Source organism: Talpa europaea (genome assembly GCF_964194135.1).
Source record: "Talpa europaea genome assembly, chromosome: X".
NCBI classification, from domain to species: Eukaryota; Metazoa; Chordata; class Mammalia; order Eulipotyphla; family Talpidae; genus Talpa; species Talpa europaea.
Window position 1 is genome coordinate 64,188,844 of NC_140081.1, and position 7,729 is coordinate 64,196,572.

Below are 7,729 nucleotides of genomic sequence, written 5' to 3' on the forward strand. Positions count from 1 at the left end.
AGAAAAGCCAATTAGCAGTATGGCAAGAGAACCTTTGACAATAGAAATCAACACCTTTGACCCTTGGGTCATTAGCATTGTGCACCAATCAACTGAGTTTACCAGCCACTAGCCCTAAGACAGCTGGAGGAAGACAAAGGAGGTTTGCTTGGAGTTTGCACTAAACATTCATTATGTGACTGGTGCTTAATGAGCCTGGTGATTTTTTTTCTTTTTAGAGACAAAATGTTTTATTTGATTGCTTTGAAAATACAATTCCATTCTATCATACCTGAAAAGAGAAAAATGAGGGCTTTGAGGAATTTTGAATCCTCATTTGTCCTTAGCCCATACTGCACAACACCTGGCTCACTGTCGAATGGAATTTTCTGTTCATGGTGATTTTCTAGGTCTCTATAGCACTTTGAAATCCTACTAAGCACTGAGTTCTACCTGCCTTAATGCCTGTCCCACACATACTGGCTTAGGTTCCTCATTCCCCTCATTCCCTCCTCTTCTTTTTTTTTTTTCTTAAAGATTTATTTATTTATGCATACAAGAACTGGGGTAAGGCCAGAGGTGAGGGCAGTGAGAGGATTCACCAGAGGCTGAGTGGGGAGCAGAACAGGCAGACTGACTGAAATATACTGCTGAGGGGAGCAGTGGGTGAGTCAGGAGAGGTCTGCTGTGCCATGTGGGTTGCTCCCTGGCTGGGGATCGAACTCATGCTGTGGTGGCAGCGGTTAGCTTCATAGGTTGTGTCTTAACCCCCTGCACCACCAGGGAGGCCCTCCCTCCTCTTCTTAACACCTGTCTCTCTTCAGGTCAACAGTACCAACCCTGAACTTTTTGAAAACTGTTCAGGGCAGCAGGCTGTGGATGTACTTACCCTCCATGCTATTCTTGTGGTCCAGGCCATATCCAGGGTTGATGGCGGTTTACATCAGAAAACATTAAGCAGAATCAAACTCAATGCTGAATCACATTCCCACTTTAGAATTAACTGTTAAAACTCACTAAATTGCTTTTCTTACATCCCCTCCACATGATCAACCGTTTACTGGCTCCATCTGCATTTCTGGACACCCTGCTGGGGAAGACTAACACCCCAACTCCTATCTCTAAAGACTACTTTACTTGTTATCTGGACTAGCCTGAAGCTGAGATAAGGGTGACTGGCAGAGTCATTGTTAGATCTGCAGGCAAAGCCAGGAACTGGAGGTGGGGTAGAAAAGTTAACAAACATTTCAGAAAACAACTTAACTCCAAAAGAAAAAATTCCAAGAAACTATGAAATATTTCACTTAACACTATGTGAAGATACCCCTTGCTCTTGTAAAATGCAGGCCTTACCCCAAGGCTGCCCACCTGTGTCTATGCAGGTGGCGATTAATAATCCTGTGCCCCTAAACAACCTGCCCTTTTGTCTTATAATAAAGCTATAATAAAACTCACCTATACTGACTCCCATATAATTATTTCCTGGGAAGAAGTCAAGAACATTGGGATCCCTCAGCACCCCTGGGCTCCATCAGGATCAGCCCTTGTGCCAGCTCTAGGAATTTACAATAAAGGAAGAACATTATTAAAAGTCCATTTTTCTATGAAATGCAGCAGAAATCTCCAATCTAAAACTTCTAAAACCTAGGAAACTAAATTATATTAGCTACAAATATGTTTTGTTCACACTCTGATGCTTTTTGTTTTCTAGAAAAATTTGGAGGTTTGTAGGGTTAACTTGCAGCTAAAACGTGATTTGGAATAGTATACAAAGCAAAGTTCAGTGAACTAAACTAGATTAATGAAGACAAGGAAATATGTTCTTTATTTCTACAGGTCTATAAATTTCTTAAGTCCATGGAGTCTTTTCTTCATCTATACCTTTCAGAGAATGCAGCAAACCTTGCTTTCTCAATGCTTGAACGTTTGCTTTAGGATAACCATATTTCTTGGGCTCTGCATGTAATTTCAGTCTTTAGATGGGAAATAAGATTTTTTTCCAAGACATGATTCTAGAAATAGAGAATGAAGGTTCTTTAATGTCTTCATTTTTGTATTGTCCTAAAACATGGCTGCTCACAATCTGCCTTTTGGAGTGATGGAAGCTAAGAAAATTTGGAAAGGAGGCATCACAAGACCAGAAAGTGGAGGTGTGGTAGAAGTGATTAACATAGTCATTAAACCAGCTACAGAAATGAGAAATGCTTAGGTGCCAACTGCTATAGCAAGTATCAGAATACTATAGAAAGTATCCCAGAAGTACAGACCAGAGGTGAGGATATGGAGATAGAGGGCCATTGTAGACAATCACAGGTCCTTACAAATCAACCTAGTCACAACCTAAAGGTAATTTAACAAAAGTTAACAACTCTGAAGGGATGAGCCCCTCCCAAAAGAAAAGACTATATCATGGTTATTTCTTCCCTGGCAAGGGGCAGCAGCTCTGCTGCCCACCTGTGACCTTGCAGGTGTTCATCTTCACCAACCTCCCTTTGCAAAGCAGTGGAGGCAGCTCCTCCCAAGGCTGCCTGCCTGTGACTATGCAGGCCTCTCTTTTAGCAAACCTCTCCCTTTTGTGGTGTTACCGGGCAAGCCCAATGTGAAATGGGTTGCCTGACTGTGGGTCCTCACCAGCACACTTAAAAGGGACTTATAATGAAACCCAACTGCAGGCACACACACAAAAGGTTAATAAAGGGTGTAGTTACAAAAAGGGGAAAGTGAAGAAAGAAATTGAGCTCAGGGAGAAGAGAGACAAATTGGTGAATGCAACCTACCGGTTCCGCTGAGCCGGGACCCCAATAGAACGCTGCAAGTGGGCGAGAAACCAAGAACCCCCAAGGCCCACATGTCTGGTTATCTACCAAACCTGGCTGCTTAACTCCACCTTCAGTTCCCAGCAGTCCTACCTTTGGTGGTGATGACATGGGATTTGTAGTCCTTGGTGCTTTGGATTTTGGTCTGGGGTGGGGATGGGGTCCATGAAACCTATTTGTGCAGTTTGTTCAGGACATCCTCTCCCCCTAACAGGGGCAGCTCTTTCTGCACGCTTCTGTCTATGCAAGTGTCCTTTCCTCTCCTCTCCCTTTTTTATAATGAACCCGCCTTTGGATATGACTAATGCCTCTGTTTCGTGGAGAAACTCTCCGCATGCCACTGCAAAGGAGATGGGTGAAACCTTTCCTAGAGTTCATCCAAGGACCCTGCTCTCTGAACCCAACATATCTCCAAACTGCCATCAGAGGTGTTGAAAAAACAGGTCAAGGGTTCTATATTTTTGTGCCACATGGGCAAGCTTCATCTCTTATTGCTGTATGATTTTAGGAAGTCTTTTTCCACTTTGTGACATGGAGGTTTGTTTTTGTTTGGTTAGTATTAGTGAAAATGTTCGTTATGGCTTAGGACACAAAGAGGGCATATGTCTTCAACAAAGACAAACCATTAGCAATGACAGGAACTGGGATCTAGCCTATGGCAAAAAACATTTAATTTTTTTTTAATGGTTGCCAGAAAAGGATAGACAACAACCAGAGGCTTTGTTAGTGGGCAGGCTGAGGGCCATCCCGGGACCCACAAGCCTGCTGCTCTACCCACACATGTTGCAGCAGACCTCTCCTGACTTGCCCGCTGCTCCCCTCAGCAGTGTATTTCAGTCAGTCTGCCTGTTCTGCTCCCCACTCTGTCTCTGGTGAATCCTCTCACCCACCCCCCAACCCCCTGCACCTCTGGTCTATACCCCAGTTCTATGCAAAACAAATAAAAAATAAAAATTTAAAAAACAAACCTTAAAAAACGACAAGCATACTCTTATGCATAAGACCTTCAATAAAAGTACTTGAATACAATTTGTATGCAATATAGAGAAAAGAAGAGAAAAGAATATAGCTTCCAAATGAAGCACCCAAAGCTACCCATCCCCTCTTGGTAAATGCCTAGTCAAACAGTGTTGGCCTAAAGCAGGGCCACTGGGACCTGAGAGCCTGCCACTCATCTAAGGCACCTTCTGGTTGGGACCCACAGGAAAGGAGCAGAAGGGGCCAGGCAAGTCTGAAAGGAAAAGAGCAAAATAAAATCCAAGTCAGGATAAAGGCTACAATTGTCAGCCTCCCTACATGTCTCATACCCACATCTCTGTCTCTTTCAAGAGTCTGCTTCCATGTCCCCTGAGGCCCTAGTACAAGGCCAAGGCTAAGAAGCAATTGTGGCTTCTTCACTAGTGTCTGCTCCATGTGACTCCTTTAAGTCTTCAAGTCATGTTATTCCTAAATCCTCTTTAGTGTCCCCTCCCTGCTCAGCTCCCCCTTTCCTTGAGTAGGGTAGGGAACCTGGAACCTCACTTTTCTATGGGGATTACACTGTTACACCTCTGCTTTGAGATCAATTTTCAGATTCAGCTTTTATGCCTAGAATAGAATAAAAGACTTGCTGAAATTTTAGCAAGTTATCATTTGCTCACTGATATTAGTGAAAGCAGGAGGCTTTATTTCAAACAAATTGTTAACAATGACAGTAGAAAGAACAGTGAATTCTAATTAATACTCTAGTCACTCTTGCAACCACTCATGTTAGCTTGAGTTGGGACTTTTCAGCTAGCTTTGAATATTTTACCGCAAGGCTTTTGATAATAATCACTGGAAAACCACTATTTTTTGAATGAATGAACCTATTGTTTTTATCTAGATGGAACATTCTCAGAAAGATGATGGGTGCTCTAAAGCATATTCCCTCATTCCCCATCTAGATGGAATCAAACCTTGTACCAGCAACGACCAGGAAAGGCATGACAGTACATAAGCTTCTTTTGTTTTTTTTTTTCAATTTCTTTAAAAACAGCATTTACCTATAGAGACACAGTGATCTGAATGTAGGCATGAGCAGGGCCATCAAAGATGTGCTGGGCACTGTGTCTGGAGACTTATATTCTCATGAGTCTCAGAAAGACACTTTTTAAAAAAATTTCCAAATACTGTTTGCTGAAACCCGGAAACAGGCAAAAGGTATGTGATGTCTGGGATACTCCGCCTAGGAGTGCACATTGACAACAGTGCCATATAGGGCCAGGGTGCTGAGGGCTAGCAGCCCTGTCGCCACTGCTCGGGCCAGCAGTGCTGTCCAGCTGCCCAGGGAACAGAGGTGGACAAAGGTCTCCATGACAAAGGCTTTGTAGACACTAAGGAACATCAGCAGGAGGACTGCCAGTCTGAAAGTGTGGTACAGGTCATAGCGTGTTATCATCCAGACCTGGGCAGATACAACAATGTAATGGACCAGACTGATGTTGAAGTCAATGCTCATGTGGATGTATTTCTAGTCAAACTCAATGCCTCGGGCTCCAAGGTAGAGTGGGATGCTGCAGGACATAATGAGCTTGGCTGTAGCCCAGCCCAGAGCGGCAACCATAATCGTGCACTCCCCTTGCCTGCATTCCAGGACATGACAAGGTTTAGGCCTATCAGGCATGCCACATCCACACAGGCCTTCATGAACTCCCCAATGAAGTCATAGATGCTGCCTTCCCAGGTGGGAAAGAATGTGGCGAGAAACAGCATTTTGCACAGCTGCACGAAGAGGTAGGTGGCCCTGGACATACTTCCGGAAGGCATTGTACCCGGAGAGGCTGCTACACTTGTACGTAATGAAGTAAGGGAAGTAGGCCAGGACTAAGCAGTTCCCGAAGTGAAACAGAATCATGGTGCCGGCCACCGGGCCCGCAGATGTGCGCTGTGGGGTCTGGGAGCACTGGTGTCCGCCTCAATCCCTGGCGACTGAGCCTGGGCCTGGTGCCCATCTGCCTCCACTGCCGAAAGATACTGTTGACCTCGGTTTTTTTTTTTTTTTTCCTTTTTTAGATTTGTTTTTATTTATGCATACAAGAGCTGGGGTGCAGGCCAGACATGAGGGGCATAAGAGGATTCACCAGAGACAGAGTGGGGAGCATTAACAGGTAGATGTACTGAAGTACACTGTACACTGCTGAGGGGAGCAGCGGGCGAGTCAAGAGAGGTCTGCTGCATCGTGTGGGTCACTTCCCTGGCCAGGGATGGAGCTCGTGCTGCAGAGGCTGTAGATAACTTCATAGTGCTGCGTCTGAACACCTTGCACCACCAGGGAGACCCCTGACCTCAGTTTTCTGTCTCATTTTCAGAAATTTATTGTTGCAGGTGACTCCTTAATTCCCTCATGGTTTTAAAAGCCTATGAATCTGTGCTTTAAGTGGCTATCTATAATGTGGTTTTGTTTCCTCAATTTGTTTATGCCTCTTTTTCTAATCCCATTGAGTATCCTTAACATACAGGTGATGAAATGCATTGACCTCTATTCTAGAAAAAAATCCAGGACCAGGAAATTTTCTATAGTGCCAATGAGTTCTAGGAATACAGGGCTCTTCTGCTTCCTCTTACTGGGGAGGCATACACATATACAAAAGGAAAACAAGGGCCTCCCTGGTGGTACAAGGGTTTGGGATGCAACCTATGAGGCTGTTCGCAGCCACTGCAACATGAGTTCCATCCCCACACTGGGAGCTGATCACATGGCCCAGCAGACCTCTCCCATCTCGCCTGCTGTTCCCCTCAGCAGTGTATTTCTGTCAGTCTGCCTGTTCTGTTCCCCACTCTGTCTCTGGTGAATCTTCTCACCCCCCCCACCCCCGTACCTCTGGCCTGTACCCCAGTTCTTGTATGCATAAATAAATAAACCTTTAAAAAATAAACAAAAGGAAAACAAGTATATTCAAGACTATTGGACAAACATTTGAAATTATTCTGACCTACCTAGATACCATCTTGCTTTCTTCCTTCCTCTGTTTTAAGACAGTATGGTTGATCTGCTTCCATTACTTTGACTTTGCAACTGTTCAGGAAAATACAAATAGTCTTGGGTTAGCATTAATAGCAATGGAGAAGAGGCTTGAACTTGTACATCTTCCCTTCTGCCCACCCCACCCCAAGTCCTATCTCTAACAAAAAGCCATAGGAACAGAAAAGGAACCAGCACTACAGTGTAATTTGGTGCCCCCTCCAATATGCATAATATACTAAAGTTTTATCAGATTGTTTCTTTTTTTATTAAAGATTTATTTATTTATCATACAAGAATTGGGGTATAGGCCAGAGGTGCAGGATGTGAGAGGATTCACTAGAGGAAGAGTGGGGAGCAGAACAGGCGGATCTACTGAAATACACTGCTGAGGGGAGCAGCAGGTGAGACAGGAGAGGTCTGCTGTGCCATGTGGGTCACCTCCCTGGCCAGGGATTGAGGGATTGGGATCTGGGTTCTGCAGTAGCTGGTGATAACTTGATAGTGCTGAGACTTTAACCCCTGTGCCACCAGGGAGGCCCTCAGATTGTTTTTCTATAAGTCTAAGTTGTAAGTCAAGTCATTTCGGTACAAATAATCCCTGTGAATAAGCTGTATAAAATACTCACCAAGCTACACCCAAGCTGTCCCCGAAGTGACAATTTGTTGTCATGAGTGATGAAATATCCTTTGTGTAAAAGGCAATTGTGTTGATTGTAGAGAAAGAAATGAGCTTTCCTAAGTTTCTTCCTTTTGTGATGGTGGCTTTTTAAGCAGGAAAACTATACAGTGATGGTTGGGCCATATATTTCATTTCAACTTTCATTTACAGTTGTCATTGTTGGAGGGGGGAAAACATTTTAATCAGTTTCTGCACGAAGGTCAGATAACACTGTGAACAAAAGTAATTTCTTTATGATAATATCAAAACAGAAGCATTGCTGCACTTAAA

The 7,729-nt window shown here is 44.0% G+C and overlaps 1 pseudogene across 1 annotated transcript; it reads right to left on the reverse strand.

The window, feature by feature from the left end:
* Nucleotides 1-4,839: 4,839 nt before the first annotated feature.
* Nucleotides 4,840-5,901, reverse strand: LOC311187402 (BOS complex subunit TMEM147-like; annotated as a pseudogene). Its single transcript has one exon. The product of its transcript is annotated as a BOS complex subunit TMEM147-like (transcript).
* Between the last annotated feature and the right edge of the window lie 1,828 nt (nt 5,902-7,729).